Here is a 22,821-nt window from a genome sequence, read left to right as displayed (position 1 = left end):
CGGTGGGCGGAGGGGAAGTGGGTCCGAGCGTGGCCACACGGCACGGGAGTCAGGCCCAAGGAGCTTCAGAGCCGGCCGCCTGTCATAGGAGACAGTGGCCGCGGAGAGAAGGCGGTGGGTGGGGAAGTGTGTGTGGCTTTCGGGCCAGGCCTCCAGCTTTAGGATCCAGGAAGGGCAGCTCCGCACTTGTCAACCCACACATGTGTGCAGAGGCCGCCGTGCACGAGGCGCAGGCCGGCCTTTTGTGCCAGAGAAATAGTCCACTTCACTGGCAGGGTTGGGGGTTGCCGAGGGATTATGTGTGTCTGTGAGCCTAAGGGGGGTTGGTTAGGAAGATTTAGGGCGTTGTACAAATGCCAAAGCCAATTTATTTTGCAATGCGCTGGGTAGCCTTCTGGAGTAGCTGAGAAGAAAGGACATTTGATAATATAATCTTTATGACCTGAAAATTTCATTTTAATTGGGAAGGCCAAAAGCAGTGTTTAAGGTCTTTGCCCTGACATTGCCCTATAGTAAGGCGTTTAGGATTAAATTTGCTAGCAAAATAGAAATGCTTAGAATCAGTTTCTTTTTGCATGGGGTACTTAAAAAAAAAAAAAAAATCTCAGCTTCCCAAAGCCTTTTTTGTGGTGATAAAGGGAATTTAGAGAAGGCAAACGTTTTTGTAAATCCACAAAGAATAGCTGCTTTGGAAATTCATAAGATGCCTGTGGGAAAGCGTTTCTCTCCTGTGCATGGTGGTAAAATGGCAGTTAAACTGGAAACAATGAAGGACAGTGAAATTCAATATTCTATATTCTGGCATTCAGCAGTGGGCTATCGTGGCAGGGCTGCAAGTACAGTGCATCGTGTTGAAATGGGGGGAGAGGAACTTGACCCGTTAGTTATGAAAAGAAGCTGTGATGAAAGAGACAGATGGGTTGCCAAGAGTTGCTGTCCAGAGATATTTAGGAGGAAGTGGGACTTTATTGCCTGAAAAAAATTAGCAAAGCAGTAATTGTGCTATTGAGGGACTGTGTGTGTGTGTGTGTGTGTGTGTTCGTGTTCCCTTTCAGCAAAACAGGAGGAAAGGGAATTTGGAAATGTATACTTTGTGTCCTATCATATATTGTAAAAGTCCCCAAAACAGATAGAATAAACGGGGCCATGGTGTGAATTATGTAGTTTTGGAATACATACTTGAGTAAAGTAAAATTGTCAGTGGTGTTTACTGCTCCTGAGGCTTTGTTCTCTTCATTATCATATTATATTATGGGAAATCAGATGGGATCACAGTCTGTTTTAACTGGAGGGAAAATTAATTAGCTTAATAACATGTCTTACTACAGTACTGTGGTTAAGTCTGTGAGCACCCCAATTATAAGTAGAAGGGTGTATAATTTAGTTGTATGAATGATGCAAGACTGTTCGTTAAAAAAATCATACTAGAAATTGAGAACATGTGAGTATTTTGGATAAATTGGAAAGTCTTCATAGATCATAAGCAAACTAAGACTTTATTTTCCGTTTTCTGTTACTTTTATTATGTACTGATATTAACAGCCTTAATGTTAAAACATTTGACTGTGGAGTTTCCTCTGCTGAATTTCTTTTTGAACATTGGCTAATGAGCAGAAGATTCATGCAAATTTTTAATTACAGATTCAGTGGATGTTACAGCTAAAGCCCAGAAAGAACAAGAAAATTAATGAAATGCACCCATTTTAGACTTGTTCAGTTCAATTAAACAAGTATGTGTTAAGAGCCTGCTATGGGTGTAGCACTCTATAATGTGGGATTTAAAGGTAAACATCCCTCCCTGACCAAAAAAGTTGAGTACTTTTCAATGGGATCCCTTAATTGGGAGGGATTTTGGACCACAAAATAATCTCTAGGGTGCCGTTCAACTCTCAGATTACATAATTGTGTTAGAAGGGAAGTAATTTGTTAGTTCCGGGAGAACTTTTATGTTCTCAATAGAAGTGCCAGAAACTGGACGTATTAGCTGCCACACATTGTGGGAATGTGAAATTCAAACTCAATAGGACATTCAACCCAATTTTATTTTTTAATGGGAACCAATGACTTTAATCAAGATAGAATAGTTTACAGAATATTATTAGCATGAATATAATAGTAATGTAAGTATAAGGGGACCCTAGTTAATAAATTTGATTTACCAGTATCGGGAAACATACATACAATGTAAAGAGAAAGAGATGGAAAATATTAGCAGATAATAGACGGAATCAAACCTTGTAACATTCTGTTTTTTCAGCCCCAGAAGATTTTATTTATATGCCAGCAGTGATAGCTGAAACACTGATCCAGGTTAGGATGTATGAACATATTCAGCAAGGTTATGGAGCCAGTTTATTGAGATACTGTTAGAAAGGAGACATATGTAGGGAGCTTAAAGTCTAGAGGAAGAGACAGAAGAACAGGCCCAACAGCATGAAGAGAATGCGTTTCCTTTACTTCAGACCTCGGGCTGCTTTTCCTGTTAATAAACAAGAATCAATAGGAAAATGGGGGGGGTGCCTGGGGGGCTCAATCGTTAAGCGTCTGCCTTCGGCCTAGGTCATGATCCCAGGGTCCTGGGATCAATCCCCGCATCAGGCCCCATGCTCCAGGCTCCACGGGGAGCCTGGTTCTCCCTCTCCCACTCCCCCTGCTTGTGTTCCCTCTCGCTGTGTCTCTTTCTGTCAAATAAATAAATAAATACATAATCTTAAAAAAAAAATAGGAAAATCCCCCCACTTCAAAGTTCTACTGATTATTATTGACATTTTGATAAATTAAAACCTTTAAGTTTGGGGCATTCATGATAACTAATGTATTTATTACAGTACTTTGAACCGACTGTTAATAGTAGGTAGTCTCTTACCCAACCTCCACTTAAACCAACTTGGTACACTGAATGCTGTTGTTACTCTGGGAGCTACTGGGTTTCATATACCCCCCAACCATGAGGCCTCCCGACCAATTGCGCACTTAACAAAGAATCAGTTGTCTTTATTCCTATATTTGTTTATGTTCATCATACTTGTAATTATGCGGTGTAATTAAATATGATGTAAGTCCATGAAATTTGAGTTCAAAAAGAATGGTTTTGTGAGAAGTATTCTAAATGCTTTGGAATGACTCAATAATTTCAAGTCATTAAAAGAAATTACTGCTCGGGGGGCCTGGGTGGCTCAGTCGTTAAGTGTCTTCCTTCGGCTCAGGTCATGATCCCAGGGTCCTGGGATCGAGCCCCGCATCGGGCTCTCTGCTCGGCCAGGAGCCTGCTTCTCCCTCTCCCACTCCCCCTGCTTGTGTTCCCTCTCTAGCTGTCTCTCTCTCTGTGTCAAATAAATAAAATAAAATAATCTTTAAAAGAAATTACTGCTCAATTATATGGATAAGCAAAAGATGAAGAGGGAGTCTTAAAAGTTTAGAAAGACTCTGCACATAGATAAAGTGTTTTCAGGTTTTTGTTTTTCTTTATAGAAACCTGAACTGGAGGGACGCCTGGGTGGCTCAGTCGGTTAAGTGTTCGGCTCTTGGTTTAGGCTCAGGTCATGATCCAGGGTTTGTGGGATTGAACCCTGCATTGGGCTCCACATTCGGCAGGGAGTCTGCTGGAGGTTCTCTCCCCCTCCCTCTCTCCGTTCCCCTCCCCCTGCTTGCACATGTGCACGCATGTGCTTTCTCTCTCTCTCTAAAATGAATAATTTTTTAAAAACAAACAAAAAAACCCTGAACTGGAAAATAGGTCATGCATGATGGGTGTGGTATATGAAAGACAACTCAGCGTTCAACAATAGACCTATACTCAAGACAAGATCTTGGACCTACAAACAAGGATTAGCAAATAAATATACATTTATTTTTAATCTGCTCTGTCTTCCAATTAACATTTTATCATACTGAAACTGGTTTCTTGAGTAAGATTTTACTGTTCTGGATTGGGTAATATGACACTCATCTTTGTCATATTATTCAACTTTGGCTCTCCGAAAGCACTTACATTTGAGATTTTTCCCTCTTTTCTCTTTTTTGGAGCCTCTGTGATGGGACAGGAAGTGAAGTATACTAGAGGTGGGCTTGCTTGTACTCTTCTACCCTCCCCAGAGTGGAGTGGGGGAGTGTAACAGGCGTCTTAGATGATTGAAATGTCTAGCAGTGTGAAATACTCTTTTAGAAAGACCAGTGACATAGGTTGTGTACCAGATGATGTCGCAGTGCTTAGTGCTTAGGAATTAAAGCTGTGCCTAGGATCTGTTTTTACTCAAGGTAAAAAATGAGTACTGATAGGATTGTCGCAGATTTCCCTGTGTATTAGAACTGCTTTTAAAAAGAAAGGACAAAAGTGTCCTTAAGGGTCTTAGGTTGGTTTGTTGAGCTTTTCCATCTCTTCGCAAGGGACTGCTGCTTCTCATTTTCTCAATTCCTTGAGCTCACGGGGTTGGGTGGGGAGATGATTGACATTGAAGATCCTCAGGGGGCAACGACTCTGGTGGCCTGAGTGTTTGGGCCACCAGACACTTGGGCCTGAGTGTTTGGGAAGGAAGGATGTCACTGCAGATCGCACCTTCCCCTGGGCTCTAGAGAGGGGAGTAAAAGCACAGGTGGCAATCCCAGAGGTGATAACCATGACGAAGAGCTTCCAGTAGATCCCAGGCTGGTTGGAGAGTCTTTTCGTAACATAACTTGGTCATTGTCCAGTATTACATTGCTCTAAGATCATGGTGGGTGCATTGATCCAGTCAGTTTTCTGTCTTTCCTTCTCGGGGTGTGTGGTTTCCCTTGTGCCTACCTAATAATACTGGTTAGTCAGTTAGACATTTCTCCTATTATCTCCTTTTCTGGCTACATCCTGAGATGTGAATTCTGGTCTGAAATCAAACTGCAGTCTCCTTCTTTTTAAAAGATTTTTTATTTACTTATTTGACAAAGAGAGACACAGCAAGAGAGGGAACACAAGCAGGGGGAGTGGGAGAGGAAGAAGCAGGCTTCCCACTGAGCGAGGAGCCCGACGTGGGGCCCCATCCCAGGACCCTGGGATCATGACCTGAGCCGAAGGCAGAGGCTTAACGACTGAACCACCCACGCGCCCCTGCAGTCTCCTTCTTTTCCATTCTTTGCCCTGACCTTTCTTTTTTTTTTTGCTCTTGAGTGATTCTCATGTCTCAGTAAATAATGGTGTTGCATATCTACTTTGTGTGAAGCAATCTCTATTTTTCTTCATAGCCTAGTACAAAAAGGAAGAGCCCTTGTTCAAGAATACATTAGTTTATTCATTTTTTGAGAGCCCTATTATGGACTAGTCTCTGTACAAGATCCTGGGAATACACAGGTAAATAAATCTGTGGTCCTTCATAAAGTCAAGCTGTCTGCCTGCTGTGTATCTGTGTCCATCCCCTCCTGCCCGCCCAGCAGCCTCACTCCTGTGAGTGTCCTGTCTTTCCTGCTTCATTGCCTTTTCTTCTCTACTTTATCGTTCCCAGGACAAACAGGCTAAAGTATTTCCCATCTTAAAAGAAATGCTCCCTTGCCCCATGTTCCCTCCAGCTACTATCCCATTTCTCTCTTCCCCTTCACAGAAAAATATTTCTGTACTTGCTGTTTCCATTTTCCCTCTTCCAATTTCTCTTGAACTCATTCCATTCGGGCACTCTTCTGTGATTCTGCTGGAGCCAGTCTTCAAGATAACAAGTTAACAAATCCAGTGGCCAGTCCTGAATCCTTGTTACCTCATCATTCCTTACATTCCTTTCTTTACCTTGCTTCTAGGACATCTTTCTAGTTCTTCCCTTTCTTTCTGGTTGTTCCTTCTTAGTATTGTGTTCCTCCTCATTTTCCTGAATTCTTTCATTGCCGTGCACAAGGATACAATCTTTGAACTACTCCCTCACCCCAACACACGCTCACACACATGATCTCATTTGGTCCCCTCTTTAAATACCATATTTATACTGATTACTTTCAACTGTCTATTTTTAGCCCTAATTTCTCTCATGAAATCAAGACTTGAATATACTGCAATCTACTCAGTGTTTCCATTTGGATATCAGATAGGCATCTCAAACTTAAAATACCCAAACTGAATTCTTTTTTTTTTTTTTTTTTAAAGATTTTATTTGTTTGACAGAGAGAGACACAGCGAGAGAGGCAACACAGGCAGGGGGAGTGGGAGAGGGAGAAGCAGGCCTCCCGCCGAGCAGAGAGCCCGATGTGGGGCTCGATCCCAGGACCCTGGGACCATGACCTGAGCTGAAGGCAGACGCTTAACGACTGAGCCACCCAGGCACCCCCCCAAACTGAATTCTTGATTCCATCCACCAAAAACCAAACAGCAACAGAAACCTGCTTCTCCTACAGTTGAGCCTTTCAGTAAAGGAAATCTCTATGCTACCAGTTGCTCAGGTTAGAAACCTTGGAGCCATCCTTGACTTCTCCTTTCTCATACCCACATCTAATCTGACAGCAGATCCTGCCTAACCTTCTCACTTCAACCTCTACTGTGTTCTTCTAGCCTAACCCATTATTACCTCTTGCCTGGACTACTGCTGAATCTTCCTAATTGGTCTTCCTAACTGCTTCTGCCCTCGCTCCTCTAGTCTTGTCTACCACACAGCTGCTGGAGTGATTCTTCCAACATAGATGTCAGATCATGTCACTTCTTTGCTCCAGTGGTATTCTGTCTCAGTGAATCTAACATTTTAATTATGACCCCCTAGGCTCTGGATGTTTGGGTCCCTGCCATGGCTCTGACCTCATCTCTTACTACTCTCCCTCTTACTCATCCCTCTCTTCCAGCCTCACTGGCCTCTGTGCTGGTTCTCCCCCATATTATCTGCATGCCTTGCTCCCTTACTGTAGGTCTTTTAAGGCTTAGTTTTCACTTCAGCAGACAGCTCTTTAATGATCATGCTATAGAAAATAACACCAGTCCATTGTCACTGTGTCTCCTGGGCTTCTTTCTGGGCAGCACATATCACCACCAAGACCATGTTATGTACTTATTTGTTTCTGTTCCTCTCACTAGAATGCAGCTAGTTTATGAGGATAGAAATTTTTGTTTGTTTTATGCACTCCTGTATCCTTGGTGCTTAGAACATAGTATATGCTCAGTGCTATTTGTTGACTGTGTGAATGAATGAATGAACATTTTGTCCCTGCTTTTAAGAAGCTTACAGTCTAGTAGAGGAATTGAAAATACCCAAAATATACTGAATGCTAGTGTCTACCAATAATGTGTTGATAAAAATGTTTCAGGGAAGTCTTCTAGCTCTTATTTCCAGTGTCTTAGTGACAGGGTGTCTGATAATGTTGAGTATCAGCCCAATGGGAGTGTATGTGTAATTGGTTGTAAATCTTTTCTGAATCTCAATGGATCTTCCCATGATAGGGCACTTAGGATTTCTTTCAGATGTTGAACTTGTGAGTCTGTGCCATCTTGCAGGATTGGTGTTGGGTAGTTGATATAATGTACTGATCCTCAACCGTAGTGATGTAGTACCTGAGGAAAAAGGATTTTCATTTTGCTGATAGCCTGGAACCTTTTATTAGTAAGTAGATACTGGTTTAATGACTTGTAGATAGTGGTTCATAGCCAACAATGTATATCAAATCTGGATTCCAAAGTTTAGTTAGTAGTAATCAGTTTGCAAATGAAGGTTGATAGGGATGGTCATAAAATTTTTCTGTCATCATCATTTTGTACTTTATCTAGGTCAAAGTGAAAGAGACATGATGTAAGGTTTGTGAGTGCCGAGTCTTGAAGCATTTGATTTATGGTGGTTAAGGTATGAAGCAGAACGAAAGAACCTTCATAGGCAAAGAAGATAATATGTGGATAAAAGAAGAATAAGGAATTGAATTTAGAAATAAAGTCCCCAAACTTTAAAATTTAGTAATAAAACATATGCACTCAAAGTCAACTTGCTGAGTAACATCCTGTCTATACCCAAGAAGACTTCCTTAAATCCAGTTTGAGAATTTCTGTTCTAAAGTGACATGGAAGCGCTCAAGAATGCCCACAGCCTTTTTCCCAGTCTTCTCGAAACCCTTGCTGCCTAGCTTACTAATAAGCCTTTGAGTAGGGAAAAATGTTCGTAGTTGTTTTTTTTTTCTTTTAAAGATTTTATTTATTTCGAGAGAGAGGGTGTGTGAGCACAAACAGGGAGAGGGGCAGAGGGAGAGAGAGAATCTCAAGCAGGCTCCATGCTGCATGAGGAGCCCTACTCGGGGCTCAATCCCACGACCCTGAGATCATGACCTGAGCCGAAATCAAGAGTCAGATGCTTAGCTGATTGAGCCACCCAGACGCCCTGAAAAATGTTCATTCTTAGAGTCGTCCGTTCGTTTACTCATTTGTTGTACAAACTTTTACTGAGTGCCTGCTTCTAGGCCAGACACTGTTCTTGGAATGCAGTGGTGAAACAAGGCAGAATGGAAGCTCTTGCTCTTGTGAAGCTTCTGATAACAGATGCAGGGAGACAGTAAATGAGCAAAACTGTTAGTGAACTTGATGATTTTAGGCAGTGGTGGTGGTGCTGGGTCGGAAATGAATGTATGATGGGACTAAGTGGTGGCAGGGGTGTTGGCAAATTGGGATCAGGTAGTCTCTGAACAGCAAGACGGAGGGAAGAGCAATTACAGAGGCCCCAAGTGGGAATCAATTTGGCAAGGGGGAAAAGCAGGAAGCTGGCCAGAGCGGCCGAAGGCCAAGGGGAGGAGAGGGTGGGAGATGTTGCAGAGGTGGGAGGCCACCATTTCCTGTGGGGCTTCGTTACTTTTCCAGTTTTCCTGGTTCTCCTTTACTCTGCCCTGCCTCTGTCACTTATAGCAACCCAGCAAACAAACCAGTAACATCCCATGAAACCACCTTCTTTCCCTTGTATGTGAGTAGACGTGATGGTGACGGTTGATTAGAAAAAGTTGTGCTTGAGAAATGTACAAGTGGAGATGAAAATACTGTTCTGTCATCTTTTTTTTTTTTTTAAGATTTTATTTATTTATTTTGACAGACAGGGAGAGAGGGAACACAAGCAGGGGGAGTGGGAGAGGGAGAAGCAGGCTTCCCGCTGAGCAGGGAGCCTGATGCGGGGCTCGATCCCAGCACCCTGGGATCCTGACCTGAGCCGAAGGCAGACGCTTAACGACTGAGCCACCCAGGTGCTCCTGTTCTGTCATCTTTTTAAGAGATAAATCTGAAAGGACCCAAAGAAAAGACCCTAAAGTTTCTTCACACTTTCCTAGGGTAATTTAGTCAGAAAGGCTACTCTGAATAGGTAATATATATGTACAGAGTACAAAAATCAAAAGGTACAAAGGATATGGAACGAAAGAGGTAGTTAGCTTATAAAAGATAAGACAGCAGTGCATTGCAAATGAAAGATTGGGGAGTATTTTTGTTTAATAGAACAGAGGTTTGCTAGTTTTTCCTAGAAATATATTTGAACCCAGGCCGCTTGAATGCCTGTGGTTTTTCAGCACTTACTAGTTTTATTGAGGTTCCATAACCTGAAGTGCCAGGGATCCTTCTAGAATGGGGAGCTGCTGGGAATGGAGGGGCGTGCGTGCTTGCGGGCGTAGCATCAGTGCTGGCAGCGGGCTGTGTGTGTCAGGACGGTGCTGTGATGTGGCAGCTGCTTGTCTGACTGGCCTTCAAGCCCCTGAGAAGCAGCTTAGCAGTTGTCCGGGTCAGACTGGGCTTGCCAGTTTCTAAACTCTCATTGTTTAGACTACTCAGAGTTGACCTTTTAAGCCAAAGTACCTTCCTAGTACTGGTAGGAGGCTGTTCACTTTAGCTATATGCTTTTGTCCCCAGCTGTGGAATGGGGAGTAGGTAGAATTCTGAGTGGAATTGTGGCTTTTCAGCTCTTCCTGAGGGACTGTGAGATAATAGAAGGCATGTATTGGTCTCGCCCTGGTTCCTGGCACAGAGCTCCCAATGCTCTTGTGATGTCCTAAGTGATAAGAATATCTCTTGTTCTAATATTGGTCTTTGTCCTCTTCTCCTGAACCAGGGCTCCTGAAACTCTTGTAATTTTCTGGGTGATAGCAATGTCTTTTGTTCTAATGAGGCAACTCTGGGTGGGTTCCTGGATGGCTCCTGGCCAGTCACTAGAAAGACCAAGCCATGATTAGAAGCTTGGAATTTTCAGCCTTGCCCCCCATTGCCTTGAGAAGGGAGAAGAGTTGAAAATGGAGTTAATGATCCATCATTCGTAGGTGATGAAGTCTTCATAAAAATCCCAATAGTACAGGGTTCAGAGAATTTCCAGGTTGGTGAAGACATTCACACCAGGAGGGTAACACATCCCACCTGCATGGGGCCAGAAGCTCCTTGCCCTATGCATCTCTTTATCTGGCTCTTCATCTGTATCCTTTACCATATTCTTTAATAAACTGGTAAACATATGAAGTGTTTCTCTAAGTTCTGTGAGCTACTCTAGCAAATTAACTGAACCCACGGAGGGGGCTCTTGGAACCTCTGATCTGTAGCCAGTTGGTTGGAAGCATTGGTGATAATGGAGGCTTGCGACTGGCATCGGAAAGGGTGGTGGCGGACTTGTGGGACTGAGCTCTTAACCTGCGGGATCTGAGCTATAGAGATAGTGCCAGAATCAAGTTAATTGTAGGACACCCAGCTGGTGTTGCAGAGACCTGCTTGGTGTAGGGGAACCCCACACATTCTGTGACCGGAAGTATCAAAAGTGAAGTGTGCTATTGTGAGTAGTGAAGGAGATGCTCAGGAAAGAAACACAATAGGGGAGAACTGGGTTTTCCCCTTTTTAAGAAGGAAGAAAATGGAGATTTTTCCTTCCAACAGACTGTGCCTTAACCTTCTTTTCTATCTCCTCGCACCAGTCCCCTAAAATGCGAACCCAGAGCTGGGTATGGGAAACTTGACTGAGGAAGATCATCACAGTGCAACCTTCTTATTTATAAAATAGAAAAGAATTCCTAGAACGATTCAGCCATATTCAAATGTGAGCACCAAAATATTTGCAAAGCAAATATGAGTGGTTTTTTTTTTTTTCTGTTTTTGACATTTTATCATTTATATCGTGGGTGCTGCTGCTGTTTTCTTTGCTCAGTTAACTAGAAGTGGACTGTGTGCAAATCTGGTTATGCATCCCAGGCAGGGAAGATCATGCCTTTTGTGGGCTTTATCCAAATATACTTTAAAAAATTCTTATTTTAGGGGGCGCTGGGTGGCTCAGTTGGTTAAGCATCTGCCTTCGGCTCAGGTCAGGATCCCAGGGCCCTGGGATCAAGTCCCCGATCAAGTCCCCTGCTCAGCGGGGAGCCTGCTTCTCCCTCTCCCTCTGCCTGCCGTTCTGCCTACTTATGCTCTCTCTCTCTGTCAAATACATAAATAAAATCTTTAAAAAAGAAAATTCTTAGTTTAGGACACTTTATTTATTTTTTTATTATTATTATTTTTTAAAGATTTTATTTATGTATTTGACAGAGACACAGCGAGAGAGGGAACAGAAGCAGGGGGAGTGGGAGTGGGAGAGGGAGAAGCAGGCTTCCCGCCAAGCAGGGAGCCCGATGTGGGGCTCGATCCCAGGACCCTGGAATCATGACTCAAGCCGAAGGCAGATGCTTAACGACTGAGCCACCCAGGGGCCCCTAGGACACTTTTAAGTTCTTCTTTTTCTTTTTTCCAACATTGATTCTTTTAATAAGTATTTGGTTATTTTTATTTATTTTTTTATTATTATGTTTAATTAGTGAACATATAGTACGTCATTAGTTTTTTTTTTTTTAAGATTTTATTTATTTAATTGAGAGAGAGAGAAAGAGAGAGAGCACATGAGAGGGGGGAGAGTCAGAGGGAGAAGCAGACTTCCTGCCGAGCAGGGAGCCTGATGCGGGACTTGATCCAGGGACTCCAGGATCATGACCTGAGCTGAAGGCAGTCGCTTAACCAACTGAGCCACCCAGGCGCCTGTTTTTTTTGTTTTGTTTTGTTTTTAAGATTTTATTTATTTATTTGACACAGAGAGAGCACAAGCAGGGGGAGCGGCAGGCAGAGGGAGAAGCAGACTCCCCACTGAGCAGGGAGCCCGATGCGGAACTCGATCCCAGGACCCTGGGATCATGACCTGAGCCAAAGGCAGACGCTTAACCGACTGAGCCACCCAGGCGCCCAAGTACATCATTAGTTTTTGATGTAGTGTTCTTAACTCTTTTTCGAGATGAGAAGTTAATAACTTGATTATCATAAAACATTATCTTACATCTGTGTATTTTGTGAGCATTTCCAAAAGGAGATAAAGAGAGTGAATTTCTACTCCATGTAAAGAAAATTATTACAAAAACATTAAAAACTGAAATCTAAAGCAAGTAGAAACAAACTTATAGAGAAGGCAAGACTATTATAAACATACAAAAGAAATGATCCCTTAAATAGACTTTCTTTGTATACACTTAGTTCTCTTCATTCATAAAACAGTAAAGTCCTTTTAAAGAACTGCCTGGAAGGGCACCTGGCTGGCTCAGTCAGTAGAGCATGCAACTCTTGATCTTGGGGTCGACTCTTGATCTTGGGATCGTGAGTTTAAGCCCCCCCATTGGGTGTAGGGGTATAAAGATTACTTAAAAAATAAGAGGAAGGGGGCGCCTGGGTGGCTCAGTTGTTAAGCATCTGCCTTCAGCTCAGGTCATGAACCCGGGGTCCTCGGATCGAGCCCCACGTTGGGCTCCCTGCTCAGCGGGAAGGCGGCTTCACCCTCTCCCACTCCCCCTGCTTGTGTTCCTGCTCTATCTCTCTTCAAATAAATAAAATCTTAAAAAAAAAAAAGAGGAAGGATAGTGATTTTTCTTTGAATATTCAGGAATCCTAGTAAACTTCTTCAAGAGAAGATATGTGCTTTTATAGAACACTTTGTATATGTGAGTAGCTTGAATTAACATATTTTGAGTAACTGGAACTTTAATTATTTAATGTTTCATTTTTTTCCTCTTTGCAGAAATGACTTGGTTGTTAAACTTCTATTCAGCCATCACTTACTAACTGTGCTGAGCCCTGACTCAGGGCCTTTACACCTCTCACTGCAGCACTGATTGTTTTCCTGGGAGGTTTTGCAGTTTGGATAGACTGCCTTTAATAATAATAAGATGAAACTTTTAGATTTTATTGGTAAAATGAGTTAGAAAAATAATCCAGAGAGTTTCTGTGTGTAATAATTATATTTCTATGGTATTTTCAAAGATTTAACATTTAATAAGGACATAGCTTGGGGTCATCCTGTCAGACACCATGAGTGATTTTTTTTTTCCAAAAAGGATTTTTTTTTTTTTTAATTATGAAAGTAGTTGTGTATCTATAAAGAACACTCCAAACTGAGGAGGTTAAGATGTGTAGAATAGGATGTGAGCTCCTGAGGAGCTAGCTGTGAGCTCTTGGCAGGATGCAGTGTAGAATGAAAAATATAAGCTAATAAAAGAAGTGATGGAGGGTAGTGTTTATTGTGAATTTGGAGGAGTCTGTGAAGATGAGCTGGAGTGTCCGGGACAGTTTTATGGGGTTTGTAGGGCCACACCTAAATGTCTTGGTTAGATTTGGGTAGCTGACGGAGAAAATTCCAGGTGGAGGACATTGGGCCATGTAGGTGACCTCATGAAAAGTCAGAGGCCTTTGGAATCCTGTTTGCCCTGAAGTGTCGTGAGGACCACATGCTGATGGCTCATGGCTGTGTTTGGGATGCAAGATGATTAAACAGTTTTTAAAAATTAGTTGCCAACAGGGGCGCCTGGGTGGCTCAGTCGGTTAAGCGGCTGCCTTCGGCTCAGGTCATGGTCCCAGGGTCCTGGGATTGAGCCCCTCGTCAGGCTCCCTGCTCAGCGGGGAGCCTGTTTCTCCCTCTCCCTCTCCCTCTGCCTGCCTCTCTGCCTACTTGTGCTCTCTATCTCTCTGTCAAATAAATAAAATCTTTAAAAAAAATTAGTTTCCAACATTTTAATTTGAAAATTTTCAAATAAGGAATCTGGTCTTTAGGTTTCTCTTGGAAAATCAGAAGATCTGGGCCAGCTTTCCTATGTGATGACTGTGGCCAGAGCTGAGTGGCGGCCACCCTTTGGGCTGCCCACCTCTCTTCAGCGGGCCACCGTCCTTACCATTCCCTGTGGTCCCCTTGATAACGAGGCCCAGTGACAGCTAACATTTATTGTGGTGGCTGAGGTGTTACTGCCTTCTGAAGGTAGAGTTAAGAGAAAGGTCAAATAGTTCTTGTACCCTTGTAAATTTCAAGAAAAATAGGGAGTGCGTATTTGAAAATATTCCTTCTTCTCTTTCCTTTAGACACATGACAAATCAGTGTCAGAAGATTCTGACTGATTTCACACACTTGTGCCCCCTGCCCAGGCCCCATAGAGTGGCATTTGAGTTTCGATGTCTGTAGTGTTTAAGAGCTTAGGCCCTGGAGTCAGACACACCTGGGTTGGAGCCCTGGCTCTTAAGTACACTCACTAGTCTGGTGATCTTGAGCAAATTACTTTACATCTCTTCGCCTCATCCTCTCACTTGTAACAATAATAGTACCTCCCTATGTTATTGTATTGTTGGAGGACTAAGTGAAATCACTTAATATATAGAACACTTAGCCCAGTGCCTGGCCCAAGTTAACATTTGGTGTCAGCCATGTAAATATAAAGCTAAGAAAAAGACAATTTCTAACTTCATTGCAACCTGGGCTTGTGCAGTGAATTGTGGTGGGAAGAAGGTTATGGGAATTTGTGAGCGCCAGTTTGCATTTGTTAATTAAATCAGTTTGTGCTTCTTGAGAGTGGATACTGTGCTGCGTTCCAGTGAATGAGGCGGACACAGTCCCTGCTTTCATGTTGCTTACAGTCGGCAGTGGAGATAACAAGCCAACAGTTGCAGTATAGTATGATAATATGAAGTAGGTCTTAAAATAGAGTACTTCAGTGATTCTCTGGTTTCATCTTTTATGACAGTTTTAGTGTTAGGAGAGGTACCAGACAGGGCAGAGTACTTGGTGATGCTGGGCCCTGTTCGTACGAGCATGGCGCTGTTCAGCAGTCCACGATCTTTCCTTCTCCTTTCCTCAGATCGTCATTTATGGAGGACCTACCATCATTTAGGCAAATGTCCAAGCCTGACAGAGAAAAGAGAAAGAGAAGCCTTTTTCTGGATAAAGAAAGTTCTTGTCCTCAGCCTGCCTCCCCCACTCTGTCCCAAAACTGTACTTGGAGAAAGAGAAATTCAGAGGGTCCAACCAAACCAATGTCTGGGAGAGGAATAAAGACACTTCTCACCCCCCAGGACTTGAAAATGAGAAGCTCAACAGAGAACCCTACTGGTTTGGAACTTTGGAGCTGCCACCGGAACCAGGAAAATCCTTCAAAATTAAACTTACTTTTTATTTCATGATATTAATACTTTGTACCATTAAAAACTCGTACTTTATGGCATGTCTAAGAAAATATTTTAAATACATAAAAGAAAACCAGTTTATTTTAATACCTTGAACTTTATTTAAAATAATCCTTGTAGCTTGATTTTATAATAAAACTTAAACATTTTTTAAACTAGAAACACAGTGCTGTGGGAGAAAGAAATGAGGAGATGAATTCTTTGGTTTAATAAGGTGCGTGTCTGGGAAGGACTTGGCAGAGGACTTGATCAAGGGACTTGGGGAGAGGGTCTGACTGGGCAAAGAGGCCAAGGGCAGCTGAGGCAGTAGCGTATGCATTAGAGCCTCTGGAGAAGAGTTTGTGGGCCATGGTGCAGAGATATAGAGTGTACTGAACGATTGATTTTTCTGGCAGAAAATCAGAGAATAGAATGTAGAGTCATTCTGTGAGTGACTTTGCAAGTGGATGCCTGTCTTTGAGGAGAAGGATAAATGCTTGTTATTTCTAGGGTTTCTGGTCAGCTCCTCTTTCCTCAGAGCATTCTTCTCTTCTTTTTGGAGAAATCCTCCTTTGGAGAGGAGGGAGGGCCCACTCTCCCATCCCAAGAACTGAATGGGCACAGTGTGTGTGCCCATTCTCTGGTGTGCCTGTGTGGATGCAGGACTCAGGCTCCATTAGTTGTGGCTCAGTGCTTCCAGTCCTGAGGAGGTTGGGGGGAAGGTAGGGGGAGGGCAGTGGCTATGTGCTTACCAGATGTTTGTGTTTTAGATCCAGGCTTTTGCTGCCAGCCCTGGCGTGCCATGGTGTGGGCATATCTTCCAAGCCTGGCCTTTTAGTCCTTGCCACCCCACTATTTTGAGCCTTTGATATTTCTTTCAGTACAGTCCCTTTGACTACAGATGGCCAGACTTGGTTTGAGCCCTGTCTAATGCACCTCCTGGGTAGTTTTTAAGGTAACCTCCTCACTAATGCAGTGTACCAGAGGAAATGTATGTGCAGAGTCCAAATTTTTATTAATTTCTTTTTCTTTTTTTATTAAAGATTTTATTTATTTGAGAGAGAGAGCCAGTGAGAGAGAGAGCACGAGCATGAGCAGTGGGAGAGGGGCAGAGGAATAGGGAGAAGCAGGCTCCCTTGGGGCTCAATCCCAGGACCCTGAGATCATGACCTGAGCTGGAGGCAGACACTTAACTGAATCACTGAGGAGCCTCTGTTTTTTTTCCCTGGGAGAGCTTTTTCATTTTATTCATGGTGGAGGCTTTAACATTTTTCCATTTTTTATGGTAAAAATTTCTTCTTGCCAGAGTTTGTAAAATTGATTTTAAATGGCCAAAGAATAATCCAGTCAAATTAGAGCAAGTGTAACTAACACTGGCCTAAATGCTGATATTTTTATGAAATGCTTACCAGCATCGTCATACCCTCTCTACGCTCGGTGCTTATAGTTTCTCATTTTAGAATTGTCCTAAAGAATATTTGAGAGTGTGTGAATTTTTAAATATTTTAAACCTTGTGGATATCAAGGACCAGATTTTAAAAAATGTGTTTTAAAAAAATTTTTAAGTAATCTCTGCCCCCAACATGGGGCTTGAACTCGTGACCCCGAGATTAAGAGTTGCATGCTCCATGGACTGAGCCAGCTATTTAGTGCCCCCTAAAATGTTTTTTAATAATATAAGTTTATGAAAACTATAGGTTGTTTCTTAAAATACACATTATAGTCTCCAAGTTCCATCTTGGTCAACAAGAATTTACGGAGTCCTTTATATAAAGTACTAATCTAGATGCAGTGACGATTTTTAAAACTGAGGATGTGTTTCCTAGTCTCTGGGAAGAATACTTTTCTAAATTGGTTAATTTCCTTCAGTCATTTCAGTGCAGTTGAACAAGCAGCTATTTGTTTTATATGGGGGCAGATAGAAAAATGGAAGAGACAGGACTTAAAGTACGTGGAACAATTAGAAAAAGTGTAGAGGCTGTGCTTTGGAGAGACTTCATGTTGGAGACAAAACACTGAAGTCGTCAATCTTGTGCTTTAGGAAAGGATAGGATGTAGGTAGGTAGGAAGGAGGGGAACGGGTATGTATAGAAGGCGATCCAGCTTGGATGTGGGTTGATTAGGACAGGTTTTTAGGAAAGAAGTACATTTTTATCTGAGATCGGAGGGTAGATAAAAGAAAAAACCTAGAGCCCGAATTATATTGATGTGAATTTGAGAAAACACCTTCCAGGTGGCACCATCTTTCTGAGAAGTAAAAGATATATATACTGAAAGTGGTTTGGTCATAGGAATTTCAGAGGCAAGAAAAAGTCTGGCAGACTAGTATGGTTGGGATCCAAAGGATAGTTTTGTAAGGTTGGAGGTTGAATGGTCTGTATCCTCACAAGCAGTTGTGGGCCTACTGTGTGTAGAGCACCACGGAGGATGAACTTTAAGCAGGAAAGACCGTTTTAGAACTCTGGAAACTTAAATTCCATCTTCAAAAGAGAGGATAGAATTTATAGTGTTTACATTTTCTGTATTTCCCTATCCCTTTGCATGTAGGAGCTGGAGAGGGGAAAGGAAACAGGAAATGTTTCAAGGTTGGGGACTGATTCAGGAGCATTATATAAGGTCAGGGGAGTGGGAAACTAACCGAGAGTCAATTTTTCCATCTGTAAAGTGGGAAAAAATGGCACCTAATTTATGAAGTTCTATGAAACTTGAATGAGGGAAGATAAAGTCTTTCCCAGGTACTTATTGAGTACCCAAGAATTGTTAGCCAGTGGTACTGAGACAGGAACACTGAAGGAATCCCAATGGTCAACAAATAATTACAATTCAGTGAGAGAAGTGTTGTGGAAAAAAAAAAAGTGTTGTGAAAGAACCCTGCCCAGAATGCTTAAGGAATGGAGTGACTAATGCTGAATAGGAAAGTTGGAAATAGTGGGAAAGGAGTAAATCTGGGTGTTGAAGGGTGAGTAGGAGTTTGCTGCCACTATGTTAATAGAGATTATGCAAACCTTAAAAAAATCACATCAGATCCTGATCATAATGGCCTAACACAGCTGCATCAAGATAGATGTCAGTGTGGCATGGGATCCAAAAACATAGGAAGTGGGAAAGAAAAAATTTAATGGAATAAACTTTAAAAAGGATTTAAATGTAATAAATGTGGCAGTGTGAGTGTACTTTGAAAGGGCTTTATGGAAGGAGGTAAGACCTGAGGTTATAGAATCTTGAAATTTGTAAACCTGGAAGTAACCCTAGACCAAATCTATCCAGCCATTTCAGTGAGATAAGGGAACTGAAACCAAAAAGGTGTTCACATCTGTCTACTGTGCTATTTCTGGTAAAATAATGCATATGCAGGTAGAAAAGAACAGTTTTTTTTTTTTTCCTGGCAGATCCACAAGAAGGAGTTAAATAAGTGGAAAGGAAGAAAGTTGAATAAAAATACATTTCTAAAGCTGACTCCCAGCGCCAGCATTGAAAACAAAGCAGGTGGCATGAGAGGCCGTGATACAATTATAGAAGTATAGTCGATAGTGACTTGAGCAGCATCTATTGCTTATTGTCACCATTGGCTGTGGCTGATCACGCATCCCAGAGCCAGCACATGTGTGTTGTGGGAAGAAAGCTGAATTTATCAGAAACATGGATATTTTGGGCAAAGTTTGAATGCCAGAGGCTTATTTTTGAAGGCAGTTTTATTAGTCTTCCTTCCGTTATAAAGCTATTTCATGCTCACTGTAGTGAATTTGGAAAACATCCCCTCTTTTGAGCCCACTAGATGGTAAGTTACCAGAGTTCTAATGTGTCTCCCCTGCGCGGAGTTCACCTTCCCTGGTGCTTGCATGGTGCTTTATACATAGCAGGTTCACAGTTGTTGGGAGGATAAGTAACCTCCAAATCATTTCTTCCAAAACGTACAGAGGAAATTCTTTAATCATTATGGTTTTTGGGTTTTACAACATTGTGACTGATTTAAATACAATTTTATAAACTGTTTTTTCACGTATTATAAACATTTTTTCCCCTAATCTGAACTCAGCATAAACATTCTAATGGCTATGTGCCCATTGAATGGATGAAAGCATTTACTTAAATGTTCCTCTCTTGTTGTAAATGACATTGTTAAATCACATAAGAAGGTAATATTGGCAACCACAGTAATTACTGTTTTATCTTTCTGTAGTCTCAAGAAGTACACATTTTTAAAAGTATGACCGCCAACCATCTTAAAGAATTACCACTCTCCATTTGCCACCGTCTTTCCCCAGTCCTTATTCATAAGAAGCACGTATGAGATTTAGTGAAGAGTGGTGGTATTTTGCACTTTTTACAAATCTCCTAAATTTACAAATCTCCAAATATCCTTAGATAATTGATAGCTGGGTTTTCTTATCTGCTATTCAATACAGATTCTGTGTCTTTTGATATGTTGTTTTGAAGTATCTGAAGAAAATTGAGTCTCACGCAGAATATGTAGTGAATTATTTAGTAGAATGTTCCTTAATGTGGGTCTCATGGTTTCTCATGGTTAGATTGAGGTCATGCATTTTTGGCGATAATATCACAGAAGTGATGTGTCCTTGTCAGTGCATCATATCAAAAGGTACATGATGTCAATGTATCTTATTACTGGTGATGTTAACCTTGATTGTTCGGTTAAGGTGAGGTCTGTCTGGTTTCTCCACTGTAACATAGTTACAAATCTTTTTTCTTCTGGTGTTGAGAACTTTTAAGATTTACTTTCTTAGCAACTTTCAAATAACTATACAATAGAGTATTGTTAACTATAGTCCCCATGCTGTACGTTACATCCCCAGAACTTACTTATCTTGTAACTGAAAGTTTGTAGCTTTTGACTTTTTTCAGCCCCCCACACCCACCTCTGCCAGCCGCCACCTATCTGTTCTCTGTTTCTGTGAGCTTAGTTTTTTTAGGTTCCACATGTGAGCGAGATCATATAGTATTTGTTTTTGACTTATTCCACAAAGCACAGTGCCTTCAGGGTCCATCCATGTTGCAAATGGCAGGTTTCCCTTTTCTTTGGCTGAATAATACTCCTCTGTGTGTGTGTCACATTTTCTTTATCCATTCATCCATCTGATGGACACTTAGGTTGTTCCCATGTCTTGGCTGTTGTAAATAATTCTGCAGTGTATATGGACATGCAGATACCTATTTGAGATATGATTTTGTTTCCTTGGGATATATACCTAGAAGTGGGATTGATAGATCATATGGCAGTTCTATTTTTAAATTTTTGAGAAACCACCATACTGTTTTCCATAGTGGCTGAACCAGTTTACATTCTCATCAGCAGCATACGAAGGTTCCATTTTTTCCACATCCAGCACTTTTAATCTCTTGTCATTTTATTTTTATTTATTTATTTTTAAAGATTTTATTTATTTATTTGACAGAGACACACACAGTGAGAGAGGGAACACAAGCAGGGAGAGTGGGAGAGGGAGAAGCAGGCTTCCCGCGGAGCAGGGAGCCTGATATGGGATCATGACCTGAGCCGAAGGCAGACGCTTAACGACTGAGCCACCCAGGGGCTCTTCTCTTGTCATTTTAATGATAGCCATTTTAACAGTTGTGAGGTGATATCTCATTGTGGTTTTGATTTGTATTTCTCTGACAGTTAATGATGTTGAGCATCTTTTCATGTACCTGTTTGTCATTTATAGGTAATCTTTGAAAAAATGTTTCTTTGGTTCTTCTACCAATTTTTTTTTTTTTTAGATTTTTTATTTATTTGAGAGAGAGTGCATAAGCAGGGGGTGCAGGGGCAGAAGACGAGGGAGAAGCAGACTCCCCACTGAGCAGGGAACCCGTTACAGGGCTTGATCCCAGGACCTCAGGATCACGACCTGAGCCGAAGGCAGACGCCCAACTGATTGAGCCACCCAGGCGCCCCTCTTCTGCCCATTTTTAAATCACATCGGTTTTCTTTCTGTTTTTGTTGAATTGTATGAGTTCCTTGTATATTTGGAATATTATCCTTATCAGACATACAATTTGCAAATATTTTCTCCCATTTGGTAGGTTGCTTTTTCATTTTATTGATGGTTTCCTTTGCTGTGTGCAGGAGCTTTTTTAGTTTGATTCAGTCCCACTTTATCTATCTGTCTGTCTGTATATATGTCTATCTATCTATCTAGTAAGCTCTACACCCAGTGTGGGGCTTGAACTCATGACCCTGAGATCAAGAGTCGCATGCTCTACCGGCTGAGCCCGCCAGGTGCCCCTGTTGCCTTTGCTTTAGTGTCAAATTAAAAAATCATTGCCAAGACTGATGTTAAGGAGCTTACCCCCCGTGTTTTCTTCTAGGAGTTTTCTGATTTCAGGTCTCACATTAAAGTCTTTAATTCATTTTGAGTTGATTTTTGTGTCTGACGTAAGGAGTGGTGCAGTTTCATTCTTTTGCATGGGGCTGTACAAGTCTTTCCAGCACCATTTATTGAAGAGACTGTCCTTTCCCTATTAACGGATTTTTGGCTCCTTTGTCATAAATTAACTGACCATAAGTGTATGGGTTCACTTCTGGGCTCTCTATTCTATCCTATTGATCTATGTGTCTGTTTTGAGGCCAGTACCATACTGTCTTGATTACTATAGCTTGGTAATATAGTTTGGAATTAGAAGCGTGGTTTGTTCTTCTTAAGATTGCTTTGGCTCTTCAGGGTCTTTTGTGGTTCCATACAGATTTTAGGAGTGTTGTTTTATTTTTGTGAAAAGTGTCATTTGGAATATTGGTAGGGATTGCATTGAATTTGTAGATTGCTTTGGGTAGTATGGAACGTTTTAACAATACTAATCTTCCATCCATGAGCATGGAATAACTGTCCATTTATTTGTGTCTTCAGTTTCTTTCATGTCTTAAAATTTTCAGTGTACATATCTTTCACCTCCTTGGTTAAATTTATTCCCAGGTATTTTATTCTTTTTGATGCATTTGGAAATGGGATTTTTTTTTTCTTAATTTCTTTTTCTGATAGTTCATTGTTAGGGTACAGAAATGCAACTGATATTTTTGTATATGGGGTTTGTATCCTGCAACTTGGTGTAATCTTTAGGGTTTTCTTATATATAAGATCATGTTATCTGCAAATAGTCAAAGTTTTACTTTTTCCTTTCTAACTTGGATGCCTTTTATTTCTTTTTCTTGCCTAGGTGCTTTGGCTAGGATTTCCAGTACTGTGTTGAATAAAAGTAGCAAGAGTGGACATCTTTGTTCTGTTCCTAATTTTGGAGGAATAGCTTTCAGTTTTTCACCTTTGAGTATGATGTTAGCTGTGGGCTTGTCATATATGGCCTTTATTATGTTGAGGTACATCCTCTTTTTACCCACTCTGTTGAGAGTTTTGTTTTTTTTTTAAGATTTTATTTATTCATTTGAGACATAGAGATAGAGAGAACATGAGCAGGGGGAGAGGCAGAGGGACAGGGAGAAGCAGGCTCCC

General features: G+C 41.5%; 1 protein-coding gene and 1 long non-coding RNA gene across 2 annotated transcripts in view; both read left to right on the top strand.

Moving 5' to 3' along the window:
* Nucleotides 1-22,821, top strand: part of NUDT3 (nudix hydrolase 3) — a 123,070-nt gene that overhangs the window by 835 nt on the left and 99,414 nt on the right. The gene's annotated exons all lie outside the window — the stretch shown is intronic.
* On the top strand, nucleotides 106-22,733 carry LOC135365553 (uncharacterized). The gene is made up of 2 exons (XR_010413599.1): nucleotides 106-6,390; nucleotides 15,058-22,733. It is a non-coding gene; the product is annotated as an uncharacterized LOC135365553 (long non-coding RNA).

The sequence above is a fragment of the Mirounga angustirostris genome, unplaced genomic scaffold (assembly GCF_029215605.1).
Source record: "Mirounga angustirostris isolate CCGP_5_RB_7025 unplaced genomic scaffold, mMirAng1.0.hap1 SCAF_8, whole genome shotgun sequence".
Classification (NCBI taxonomy): Eukaryota; Metazoa; Chordata; class Mammalia; order Carnivora; family Phocidae; genus Mirounga; species Mirounga angustirostris.
The sequence above is the reverse complement of the archived record's forward strand: the minus strand, read 5'-3'. Positions and strand labels throughout refer to the sequence as shown.